Source organism: Mustela nivalis (genome assembly GCF_964662115.1).
Source record: "Mustela nivalis genome assembly, chromosome: 7".
Classification (NCBI taxonomy): Eukaryota; Metazoa; Chordata; class Mammalia; order Carnivora; family Mustelidae; genus Mustela; species Mustela nivalis.
This window is the reverse complement of record NC_139026.1, coordinates 21,357,993-21,371,623: the sequence shown is the minus strand read 5'-3', so window position 1 is coordinate 21,371,623 and position 13,631 is coordinate 21,357,993. Positions and strand designations below refer to the sequence as shown.

Here is a 13,631-nt window from a genome sequence, read left to right as displayed (position 1 = left end):
TTCTCTTAACCATAAGGGGAGATCTTTCAGGAAATAATTCTTGTAGTAAAGAGACATCTGCTTAAAGTTCAACAATTATTTACTTCTTACCTCCATTTTTTTTCTGCTGTTAAATATAAGAAATTAAATCTTAATGCTTTTTATTTTAAAAAAGCATTTCCAGTATGAATCTACTGTTGCCACTGTTATAAAAGTATTTCTCTTCATGCATCCATTAATTAATCTCACTGCATATATGCACAGAAAGATGCCTGCAATGATTGTCAGTCTAATGTTATAGGTGGTTACTTCTGGGTGGTGGGATTTAGGGTAATCTGAAGATTTTAGTATTTACATTGTGTGCACTGCCTAATTATGGTCACATATCAAAATATCAAAAATACAGTGATTATTTTCCTTAAAAATGCCAAGATATTAACAGATGTTACTTTGGGTGGTATGAGCTATAGAGAATTGTTATTTTCTTCTTTGTATTTTCCTAGATTTGTAGTATTTCAAAAAGCTTTTCCTACCTTTTTTTTTTTTAAGATTTTATTTATTTATTTGACAGAGATCACAAGTAGGCAGAGAGGCAGGCAGAGAGAGAGAGAGAGAGGGAGAAGCAGGATCTCCGCTGAGCAGAGAGCCAGATGCAGAGCTCGATCCCAGGACCCTGGGATCATGACCTGAGCCAAAGGCAGAGGCTTAACCCACTGAGCCACCCAGGTGCCCCAGCTTTTCCCACTTTGATATTGTGACTCTTTCCATATATGTCTTGTTTATGGCCACAGCCCAGTTTAAATCACTTGTCATTTCTCCCCTAGGCTACTTTAATGGTCTTCTATGTGGTCTGTGTCCATTCATGCCCTAGTATTATCCAGGGTTCCCAGAGCGGCCAGTGGATTCTTTTCAAAGGTAAAGCAATCACACCTCTGTTTTCTGTTCTCCATTTGCTTCACACCATTTTTAGAATAAAGCCCAAACTCTTTGTCACGCCTGGGAAGCTGACCCACAACCAAAACCGACTGCTCTCTGCTTCCCGAACACCCTGCACTTTTTCCCCCAAAGGCTTTTCCACATGCAGTTCCCTAAGCCTGGAAAGCTCTTTCCCCAGCGTCTCTGCATGGCAGGTTCCTGCTCACCCTCCGCCTCCCTGAAAGGCACTGTCTCCAGGATACCTTCTCTGAGAAAATGTTTTCAGGTAGCATCCGTCCCCTCCAGGAAACTCTCAAGCATTTCACCTGCAGTATGGCCTTCACGGCCTTTGTCACTACCTGAGATTATCTTCCTCATTTATTTATTGACTTACTTGTTTTGTGTCACTCCTTCCCAACTATCTGCTCTAGCAAACAAGACCCTTGTATATTTTGTTCACTAGTATCTCTCCTGCCCTAAGCATGTGGCCATTCAGTAAATATTTCTAGGAGATAACAGACATCCAATAAATATTTCTCAAGTGAATGAATATAGATAGAGATTGTTTCTTGGCTTTAAAGGAAGGGTTGTATTTGCAAAGCTGTCTTTTAAGTCAGTCGCTTAGAATTTAGAATGTGTGTTCCTTCAAATAAGCTACAGTATAAATTTTAATTAAATATCAAAGTTAGTCCATGAAAGTCTACTGGATCCACAATGGAATAAAATTCTGCATATGTGCAACAAAAATACAAGGAACTCAACAGGATGAATTATCATTGGCCTAATATACAATTTAAAAATATTTTAACTTATTTAAATATGCACAAATGACAACTATTATTTATCTTTCATGTGGGTGGAGACATTCATGGATAGTCAGAAGGGGGCTTCAGAGCATTTTCAAGGGCTGGAGAGCTTTTTGATCCTGGTTTTTTATTGCATATAAGCTCACTTAAAGATGTATCGCTTTTGACTCCTTTGATAATAGACATATCACTAATACCACCATGAATGCTCATGAGGCGGCTCATTGTTTTGTATCAAAAATGCAAAAGAGGAAAAGCCAGAGTGGTGTTCTGTGGGCATCAGGGGAGGGGACCAAGGAAAGGGATTAAGCACCATTCGTGATCTGAAAGCTCCCTGAACTAAGAGCAATGAATGCGAGGAAAGAAAAAGTCAATGGTGAGTGGTCAGGAGATGATGGAGGAGAAATTTCACTATGAGGAAATTTCTATGAAATTTCACTATGAGGAAATTTCATCTTCCAAGACAGCTTTCCTGACCAGAGTACTTCAGGGTGGCTAAAAGAAGGGAGAGCTAGTATGTAAACAATGTTGAAACTTGGGAGGGACTATATATTTTTAATTTAAAGCTTTGTCCCAAATTTGGTTTGGCAAGAGTTTTTGTGACTAATCTACCAGTAGGGTGAAATAAATAGCATCATTCATATCAAGGGTATCAACCAACCCCTGGGAGATGTTTAGGAAGCAATGCCAGACCTTCCGTTCTGGAGGGAAAGCTATACTACAAGAAAACAATTGGAACCAATTATTTTTATACTAAGTTGACAGTTAGGACAGAAAAAAAAAATGCATTAAGAGCCAAAAAATACTGCATATGGTCTGCAAGTCTTTTCTGGAGAAGTGAATCATGGAGATAAAGAGAAGCAGCTTATTTTTACAGTTACATTTTATATTTCTAGAAAAATAACCACAACATGGTCGTGATTTCTAAACACAGGGAAATGAGACTTTATGAACATCACACAACACAAAACATACCACCTGTTGCAGCTACAACTCTATGTGAGTCACTCTGAAGCCTTAATTAAAACAAAAAAACAGAACCATAAAACTTATGGTTACCAAAAAATTGTTCTCATTGACATGTGTTAAAATGAGAGGATGCTCAAATCGTCTTAAAATATAATTTTTCTTTTGCCAAGAGCCACAAAACCTTAAACCCTGACCAATGTTAATCCAACTATCATTTAAACATATGCCCAAGGGGCAGTGAAAGGATGCTGGGGACACCCACTGATTCTACCAGTCTTCCCATGCTCTGCAACGGCAGTTGTCTGTAGTGACAGAGGTACCAGAACATAGCAAATGTGGGCAGCCAGGAAGATCTCAACACAATCTTTGATCTTCCAGAGCATTTCCTTTTGGTTGGTCCTGCAAGGTCAGTAGTTTCCGTTTAGTTATGTTAATCCCAAACCCCAAAGAAATGTATCCATAAAAGCCATTCATAGAACAACTTTGTTTTGAAATTTACCTAAAACTGTACTATCAAGTATTTGGTAACCAAAGGGGATTAGAACATGCATTTCTGCTTCTTCAAGTTCAAGTTTTGCTTTGGTCTTCTCTGCATTTCCTCCTGTTCTCATGTGAGAAAACCACCAGCAAACAGTCCCTATGTTTTTCTGTAAATACCACAACCAGGAGATATGGGCTGAAGACAAAAATTTTTAGGGAATTAATCTAAACAAACTAATTTATCCTCACAATTTTTTAAAGGAAAAAAAAATGACTCAGCTTAATCATATTTGACTCCAAAAAAACCCCATCTCATGACTGCATGAGAAAAAAGCAGAAATCAGATGAACAAGAATGGTTTTTGTCTCACACCAGAATTATAAGAAAGGTTAATTTTTACATGAAAATTACATCTACATAAAAATAGATTTCTGGAACAATGCATTATTGACAGTTATGTGGGAAGATAAATGCACTCATGTAAATGTTCTTTCTCAAGCAGATTATTAAATATATTGACAGTACTGCCTTTGAAAACAATCATTTTAAAGAAATCAAATATTAATACAAGTGTAAAGACATCATCGCTAATGTAATCTTTAACTCAAGGAAATACATATGCAATAATTTTTTTCTAAGGCTTATTGATATATACTGCTATTAAAGTAAACAGTAAATATTTATGCTTTGTTCTTGTTTATTGTCCATGGAAGGAAAAAAATAGGTAGTTAATTGGCAAATCTGGATTCTGTCCACATTTCCATTGTCACGGAGAAATGCTGACACTGGTGGCCTATGAAAGACCTAGTACTTTGATTACTGGTATTGGCACTTGGAAATTGTAAGTCTGAGTTACTGCTCTAAGTCCAAAATATGTAAAAATCAAACATAGCTATAGAAATGTAAATGTTTTACACATGATCATTAATGACTTTAATCAAGCAGATCTCCAAATTAATTTTGCTAATTGTTCATTCCTCCCAGGACATTAACTGGCTTGATGGATATTCCTGGGAGATATGTTGACACCAGCATCTGGTCAGAAATAGGGATATCAATAAACTCTACTTGGTGTCTCTACAGACTCTGCAAGTGCTATAAACACTGATGACACTGAAGCATAAACATTTTGGAGAACATGTCTGCCTTACAGTTAGAAAAAGAATAAGCCTGCTTGCAAACCCATGGTACTCAAAAATGCTTACTCAATGAATGATGCAATGAGAATGACTTGATAATAAGCTGGAAAATACCTGCCAACATTTACAAGAGGGTAATAACATCACAAATGATTACTGCGAATGCCTTTACTGCATAATGTACTATCTACTAGTTTATACTCTATTTGGAACATGTAGAGTAACTTTAAACAAATACTACTATTTTAAAGAAAGCAATTCCCTAACATTTCACACCTACTCTACCATTTGCAGTAAATTATAGCAAGAAATGTATCAGAATTCAATACAGGTATAGAGAACTGGTTACACCTGCAAACTTTTAGATTGTTAGTAACTGCTCAGCGGTTGTCATTTTAAATTGCTGACATATAAATGCATTGATACAGTTTTGTTAAAAATTCATTACCCCAAAGTATCTTACTTATTGCACCATCCTATATTTCAAAATTATTTTAATGGAGATTTGATCTCCAAGTAGAGGCAAAACACTTTGTTCTCTGTCTCTGGTTCCCCTTTAGTAGAACTGTACCAATATATGGGGTTTCTCATTCCTGATTCAGGGATGTATAGTCACCCTACTACCACTGATTAAAGAAAAAAATATTGCTTGTACTAAAAGTACATGCCAAAGTGCACCAAGCGAAGTAATTCCAATGCAGTAAAATTGAGTTTAGCAATTAACAACTGCATGACAAAGTTCCCATCCTTGAACAAGGAGTTCTAGTTCTTCGTTGCTTTTTCCTAAAATCGTATCTCCCCCTGCATTCTAAAGCTTTCAAAAAAAAAAAAATCTTTGCAACAATGCTTTTGTATGACACTGTCACTAAGTCTCCTAGGTAGCATGCATCTGTTTTAATTTCATTTGTACCAGTTACTCCTTTCTCCACCATCTGAGTCCAGGAGGATCTCTGCCATCATCACACCAAGCGTTACTCACGACTGACAGAACAACAGAACAGAACACTTCTGAAGAAGGCTTTACAGTGGACTAATGCCAGCACAAGTCATTATAGCCTATTTTGTCACAGAGCCATCCACGGTATGGACTCAAATAACCCAGACACCACTGGCATCTCCTTGCCTAAGCTCATCTGCTGAGTACAAAGAACACACAGGTTTCGAAGCAACCTCTGAGACGTTTTCTAATTTTCTTGCCTCTTTCCCTTCTGGCTCCAAACTTCAACAGGAATCTACCCTATTGTAAAGACTCTCAGAAGAGAATTACAGACTCCCTTGGTAGCTCGTGTCAACGTTCAGAAGAGTCTTCAGTTGTACCTAAATTCCTTGTGTTGCCCTTCCAACACTATTTCCTCTAATCCTGTCTTTCCAGATGCAAGAGTCCATATAGCAAGTATACTAATATAAGTGCCTAAGAATCATTAAAGACCTCGAAGTTCTTATGCATCCATTCTACAGATACAACATATTGGGTTTAAATATGCACAACGGGGACTGAATTTGTAGTCTTCTAAAACTAACATCTCAGGCACTGGGAGAGGAGAAACGGTTACTGCAGGGAGGACTTAGCCTACCTGGTCCATCTCTGAAAATGCAAAGCCTTCCTGAGCTGCCTATTTGTTTTAGGGGCTTATGTTTGCAGACAGCTGGTATTCTTGGAGAGAAAAACAACAACAACAACAACAACTAGCCAACCAACCAACCAAACCAAACCAAACCAAACAAAAAAACAACACGCAGCAGTGGCAATATCCTTATAAAAGCAAGTCCTTGCTCGGCTTGGCAAGTTTTAGCCTGGAGTAAAATTACCTCCAAGTTACAACCACGGAAACTGGGATTTCAGTAGAAATGCTGACCCGACCTTCACGAAAGCCGCAAATTGCAGTCTCTGCTGCTTTATTACCGCTCTCCAAGGCGTTCCATTGGAAAGTCCATGCTCACGTCCCCCTCCAATTAATCAATGTATTAAAAAAAAAAAAAAAAAACACGAGGAGAGAAAGCACGCTCAAAACCAACCCTTCCAGGTCTATTCTTCCTGCTACTCCTCAGAGGTGATTCAAAGCGCACCTGGAAATTACATGGGTTGTCATGGCTTTTTAATTTAGAAAACAAATGACCTTTGGAAAATATATACTCGTGAAAGTCAAACCCTTTGGAGAGACCTCCAGTAATTTACCGCTTCAAACTCCTCGCAACCGGGAAGATGAGGAAAGGGAAAAATGTGCCCAACCCGGGTGGTTGTGGTGGTGGTGGTGGTGGTGGTGGGAGATGGGGGAAAACCAATAACCAAACCACGTTTAAAAAAAAAAAAAAAGCAGCCCACACGGTAGAAACCGCTAGCCTGGGCTGCAACAAATGCCCCGGCAAACCCTTTCCGCAGCCTCCTCGGATTTTCCGACCCGGCTTTCTTTTTCCTTTCCTGCCCCAGCTGCCGCACCACTTCTGGAAACCGCATCTTGGCGAGCAGGGGCCGTGGGCAGCGGGGAAAGCCGTGCCCCACGCCGCCCGCTTCCACCCCGCTACTCACCCGAGCCGGTCGGCACTAGCGACGGCAGCGGCCGCGGGCTGGCTGCGAGCCGGGATCCGCGAGGGCTGGCGGGCTCTGGCCCCCGTGGACGCGGACATGTGGCTGGAACCTCCGCTCCCCTAGCCGTTACCTCTGAGCATCTTTCTGGGCGCCCCCAGCGAAAGCGAGCGGCGAGGCGAGGGCGAGCGCGCTGAGGAGGGGCGGGAGAGGCACCGAGCCTGGCCGCGCCGCGCCGCGCTGCGCCGCGCCGAGCGCCGGGCTCTCCCCGCCAGCTCCCCGGGCCCGCGCGCGCGCGCCCCCCGCCGCGCCCCCCAACCCCGCCGCGCGCCCTCGCACGCGCCCGGCCCCACGCGGCGCGCGCCAGCCCCGGCGGCGGCGCGTCCTCCCCCGAGCGCCGTCTCCAGGGCTGCTGGCGGCGCTCTCCATTGTTCTGCGGCTGCTACCCGCGGGTGGGCGGCTGGGGCGGTGGGAGGTGTCGGCTTAGTCGTCGGGGAGGGCTTACCGCTCAGTCGGACCCTAACTGCGAGAGCGACGCGGGCCCGGGCGCGGCGCGCGGGGGTGCAGGGCGCCTAGCACCGCGGGCTGCTGGCGCGCGGGGGCTTCCTCCTCCCGCACTCGCTCCTGCTCGGCGCCCGGCGCATCCTGTGTTACTATGGATATTCTCGCTCTTCGCCGCCTCCTCCTCGCACTTCGAGAGGCCGCCGCAGCGGCAGCAGCCAGGCAGCTCCGCAGGCGCCCAGGTGACCAGCCCAGCAGCGGCAGCAGCGGTGGCAGCAGCCGCCACCGCCGCCGTCACTGCCGTCGCAGCCGATGGGGAGAGGAGGAGGAAGAGGGGGAGAAAGAAGGTCCGACTTTACTCCCAAGGCCCCCTAGGGTTTGCTCCCACCAACGGAGCGGCTACGAGTTCACAGCCCTGGAGAGGCCACCGCCATCCTCAACTTGTGTGGACTGGTGGCACCACCCGAGCGACTAGCGTTCCAGCTGTTCTCAGAGGGGACTGATCAGGCCCCTGGAGACCTAGAGGGCCAGGTTAACATTTTCCGTTAAGATTTTGATACGGTTCAAACTCCCTTTGTCCCTGCCCCCGGTTTCCATCAAAGTTACCATTGTACTACTACGAGCAGTTGTATACATTTATTCTCTTCAAAATTATGCCAATTAAATGAGGGACACCTGGCCTCAAATGATAAGGCTTTTCACCTTCCCCTCCTTTTTTTTTTTTTTTTTTTAAATCCCAATAGTTCTTCCTTGCCATCAATAAATAAAAATGATGTGCAGTTTACAGACTGCTTAATTCCAAAACGTTTGAATGAACATATCTGGCAACCCACGCACTTCAGTTCCTTGGTGTTTCAGCGTTCCATCCAAAAGTGTGAGTTGCCCACTTAGTCTGGGATAAGAACCGCAGATTCCCACAAACCCATACCCATCGTCTGAAAACAAGGTAACAGCACCCAAACTGTCTGTGAAAAATAGTTTGGAATGAGATACTTCAAATATTTAAGGAAATGTACAACATTCTGATCAACTCCAACAGTACTAAGCAGTCTGTTTTTCAGGCTACTTTCAGTTTCTAAACTTTAAGAGTGCACATTTATTGCTCTAAGACCAAAGGAAACAAAGATTTTGATCAACTGCAAATGTCAGGCACTAAAATAGAAATGTGAATCAGTTTTTAAATACTATGCAACATTTACTGGGCACTTATGATTTGCCAGGCGTCTGTGAATTATCTCATTTAATTCTCGGAACTCTATGAGGTAAGTTTTATTATTATCTTCATGCTACAGATGAAAAATAAAAGGCTTAGTGAGATCTGCAGCCACTAGTTATGGGACAGCATTCATTTCCTTAAACCAGACACACCAAACGTCCACGGTTTTGTCTGTTTTCATGTCATCATGTGCCTTTGTGAGGTTCAGGTTAATAGTATACTCTGAAGCCACCCCTTTAGCAAGAGTTAGGGCTCTTTGCTATAAGCCTCGGTCTGTGAGGCCCACAAGTGTGAACATTTAACCGTATACAAATGACTTCTCATTTACAGAAGGAGTTCGTGAAGCTTTTTGATTTTACATCTTACATATATAGAAAGAGAAACAGATTGGACATGATCTGCCTTCTTGACTAGGGCATGTTTGCATCTTCGGGGTTTTTTGTTTTGTTTTGTTTTTTGGATTTTTTTTTTTTTTTTTTTTTGAGATCAGCAAGCTTTCAGTGGGTTTGGGCTTCAGGCCATATTAGTTCTATTTCTCGGTGTGCAACCAAAAACATGAGACTTGGGATGGGATAGGTGTTTTCTTGGTTTCCCAATCCCATGAATGACTGAAGAATGACATTTCCTGGGGCATCGATCTCTTCTGGATATTGCTCTCCAGCAACAATATTGGGCTCTGTCCAAAAGATGCCTTTTGTTAGCAAGGAACTACAGGCTCTTTAGAAAGGAGGCATGCTCTCATTTTTGTATCATCAAGTTTTTTGCACTCTAGAGTCATTTGGGACCTATAGGCCTTTTTGTGTCTGCGCCACCTCTAGAGAATGATGGAAATTGAATTCTCAGTCAGCATTTGTGCTTGCCTAGTAAAAACTTCTTGAGGGAGCTGGGAGAGTTGCTGTCCATGGTAGCTGGTACTGATGCTCCATTCAACATAATCAGGTCACATATTAAATACTATAGACCTGGAAAATAACTTCATGCCAGCACTAGTGAAATTAAGCAATAAACCCCAGGTATGCAGAGTAAAACATAAAGATTTTATTAGTGTAGTTTCCTACTACTGGTTTGGGTAGAAACATTAAATAATCCACAGAGGGAGGACTTTTTATTCTTTGGCACTAAAATAGTCCCTTCTTATAGTTGAAATTTTTGACATTTTAATGCTCTAGAACAGCATAAAGAATATAAGAGATCATCTTCTGAAATCCTCTAATATTGTAGCAAAGGAAATTGATGCAAAGAATGATTAAGTCACTTGCCCAAGGACCTACCCTAACTAGAGACAGGAGCAAAATCATGAATTCTTGCCACTTATTCAGACATTTAACATGATATTATTGTGCCCCAGGATATTCAATGCCAGAGTTATTTCTTCCTTTAATACTTTTATATTTTTGCTAAAAATCAGTTAATTCTTTAAAAAAATTTTTTTTAATTAACATATAATGTATTATTAGCCCCAGGGGTACAGGTCTGTGAATTGCCAGGTTTACACACTTCACAGCACTCACCATAGCACATACCCTCCCCAATGTCCATAACCCAACCACCCTCACAGGCCCCGCCTCCCCGCAGCCCTCAGTTTGTTTTGTGAGATTAAGAGTCTCTTATGGTTTGTTTCCTCCCAATCCCATCTTGTTTCATTTATTCTTTTCCTACTCCCCAACCCCCCCATGTTGCCTCTCAACTTCCTCATATCAGGGAGATCGTATGATAATTGTCTTTTTCTGACTGACTTATTTTGCTAAGCATAATACCCTCTAGTTCCATCCATGTTGTCACAAATGGCAAGTTTTCACTTCTTTTGATGACTGCATAGTATTCCATTGTATATATGTACCACATCTTCTTTAGCCATTCATCTGCTGATGGACATCTAGGTTCTTTCCATCGTTTGGCTATTGTGGACATTGCTGCTATAAACATTCGGGTGCACGTGACCCTTCAGATCACTACACTGGTGTCTTTACCAAGACATATTTTTACACAATACCACATCTTCTTTATCCATTCATCTATTATAAAAATCAGTTAATTCTAAGTTACGTTATTTAAAATATGAACAATAGCCTCATGTTCGTTTACTTGGGGGAATCCACATTTTGTTTTTAATACACTGGTTATATTAGTTAATATGCTGTTCCTTGGAACATGAACAATTTAGAAAAAACGCTTAAGAGTACAAACTCCCGACTTCCCCATATCCTAATGAAAAGTAAAACATCCTTTCCATTACAAGTCATTGAGAATGCAACCCTCTCTAACTTAAACTACTTATTTAAGAACAGCAATTTGGCATCAGAAGGGACTAACATTTGGAATTTCCCAATCTCCTGTATTCTTTCTTTGCATTAAAAAAAATTATCCAGAAGATTATGTTGAATATTTCAGTCTCACAAAGTCTGAAGATGGTGGTAAGTTCTCAAAGAGATATGTAAAACACTAATATGCGTTCATTTGTATAAATTTAGAGGAATAGAATTACAATAATTCATTCCTTTGTTTTGATGTAGTATTGTGCCATAGTTAATTAAGCTCCCAATTTTGGAATCAGAACTATGGGTTCAAGTAATGGCTATTCCACTTAATAGTTTTGTAATCTTGAGTATGTTACTTAAATTTTTTTAGCCTTATCTTATCTTATCTTGCAAAACTGTATAAATAATAACATAAATTATTTCTTAGAGCTGCAGCTGGGGGAAAGGAGATTACACCCCTGTGGTGCTCTTTTTGATGTGACAGTTTGACTAGGTTACAAGTCCCCATATATGTAATCAAACATAATCTAGGTGTTGCCATGAAAGTATTTTGTAGATGCGATTAAAGTCCATAATCAGTTGACTTTAAGAGAGATTGTTCTAGATAATCTGATTCAATCAGTTAAAACGCCTTAGGAGCAGAGATGAGGGTTTCCTGAAGAAAAAGCAGCTCTGTGAATGGCAGTTTCAGCTCCTGCCTAAGAATTGCAGCCTGCCCTTCCCCATGGCCTGACTTACAGATTTCAGACTCCCTGGCCAGTTCCCATAATTTACATAGGCCAATTCCTTGCAGTAAATCTCCTGGTGTATATCTACTACCAGTTTTATTTCTCTGATTGAGCCCTAACTTACACACTTTGTAAAGTACTAACTATAGTATCTGGCACATAATGAGCCCCCTCGCCCCTGCCAAATGTAGCTCAAATGTTTTTAGCAAAACCTTTATTGTATACCACTCACATGCACAGTATCAAGGTATGTACTTTGATAAAAATGTCTTCAAGTTCTGAAGTAGAATAGAGATAGATGCCTATTACCTTCAATGATAGCAACCTCAACCAGGAAAGGCTTCAATGTTTTAGTAAGATTTCCAGGAAAACAAAGGAAATGAGCGAACCAGTGTTGATTTTTTTTTTACCTGGAGCTATGTAGAAAAATCATGAACACTTCCTGGTTAGGAAACAATGAATAAAAAGGTAGGCACTCCTCTTTTAACAGACCCAGATGGACTTATCATATGAAACTAGGAAGATCTGTTTTCATGGATCAACATGTAATTCTATGACGTAATATAACTTTATTTATGACTGTTGGTCTTAAGCCAACTAGAATTAAATATTTAAGAGAACTGCTTTGAGATTCTTGGAGGAAGAAATCCTCTCATACTTAAAAATACTAAAGGAAAAGATCTTTCTTATTCCAGTGTTAGCTTATCTTAATATCCTATGTTATTCATCTGATCACTTTTAATTTATTTTGAGCGTTTTTAAGCAAAGAAAAAAAATACTTTAAAATTATTTAAAAGCAGTCCTGGCACAACCTACTTACACAGACGCTGCCTTTGTCCTTCAGAATTATAATACCAGGCATACAAAACTTAAAGCGGGGGAAATATCTCGGGGTCAGTAAACAAAGTCCAGGAAGGAATTCTCAGATATAAATGGGATTAAAAGGTGATGAGATAGTAAGAGAGAGGGAGAACCTTTTGACTTTATATCAAAACTCTGATAACTTAGATTCCATTTAACAAATGCTTGTTTTAAGTCTTGTATTTGTGTGAGTGTATTCCCTAGACAGAGCTGTCCCGTGATCCTTTATACCACATTAATAATTTTTTTAAAAAGGAAGTGACATAAAAATACCTCTGCTCATTATATCAAGATTCACTGAATGCCTGTGATGTCAAACCATGAGTTGGGAGCTGAGGGATAGAAGGGTGGGTTAGTGATGGACTCTAGCTTTGTGAAACCCATTCTCTGAGTAGCTCCCGTGTATCCTTATGGATTTCAACTAATATGCAACTTAATCCAGGAAAATGTTTATACATCTCGGAACTGGCCTAGACAAAATTCTTTTGCTCTTACAGTTACCTTGCTTTCCCTAATATAGCATTTGTTATTATTGGGGGTTTTTTTAAATTTGTTTTTTAGTAATTACTTGTTTAGTTATAGATCTCCCTAGAAGACTGCATGAAGTCAGGGACCCTGCTTATGTAATCCTCTACCTCTGCTTACCTTCTGCCCCCAAACAGGTGGTAGGAAACTATTTGTCAAATAAGTGAAAGAAAGCTCAGGACATGTCAAATTGTAGTTGTTTTCCATCCAAGCACATACAGGAAGCAAAAGGGATATAAACCTGGAGTTCAGGAGAGAGGAGAGGAAGAGGGGTAAGAGCTGCTCTCCACTGCCTTCCTGGCAGTGGGAAGGCTTGGGAGTGGAATGCCATCACCTAGAACTACAACTAGAACTATCCTAGAATTATCAAAGAACTCTAGACAGTGCCCACATGTTACAGTTTATACTGTGGGATGAAACATGACCTACTGCTAGGCTAGAAAAATTTTAGAAAACTCCACCAGGTAAATCCTTTTAATCATGTGGACAAGTTTCAAATAAACAGGCATTTCAGAACTAAGCTACTGAAAAGATATGAATATGGACTTATAATCATGATATGGTGGAAACTTACCTTTCAATAGGTGGAAGGCAGGGTGCTGAACTTTGAAAAACCAAAGTTGGTGTGTGTAGACAGAGAGCATGGGGCACAAGCCAGAGAGACAGAGCCTGTGTGCTGGGGAAGAAACAGGATCATGGAGTTCTACGAGAGGTGGGCATCAGGGAAGGC

General features: G+C 40.9%; 1 protein-coding gene across 20 annotated transcripts in view; it reads right to left on the bottom strand.

Annotated features, from left to right (window-relative positions):
* The window catches only part of ANKS1B (ankyrin repeat and sterile alpha motif domain containing 1B), a 1,113,310-nt gene that overhangs the window by 139,899 nt on the left and 959,780 nt on the right, over window positions 1–13,631 (bottom strand). The window contains exon 1 of one of the 20 annotated variants that reach the window (XM_082739185.1): window positions 7,318–7,493. The exons of 18 other annotated variants lie outside the window; for them this stretch is intronic. The gene's annotated coding sequence lies outside the window, so the exon portion shown is untranslated. Of the gene's footprint in view, window positions 1–6,815; window positions 7,069–7,317; window positions 7,494–13,631 lie in introns of those variants that run through there. One more of the 20 variants, XM_082739184.1, reaches the window with a different exon arrangement.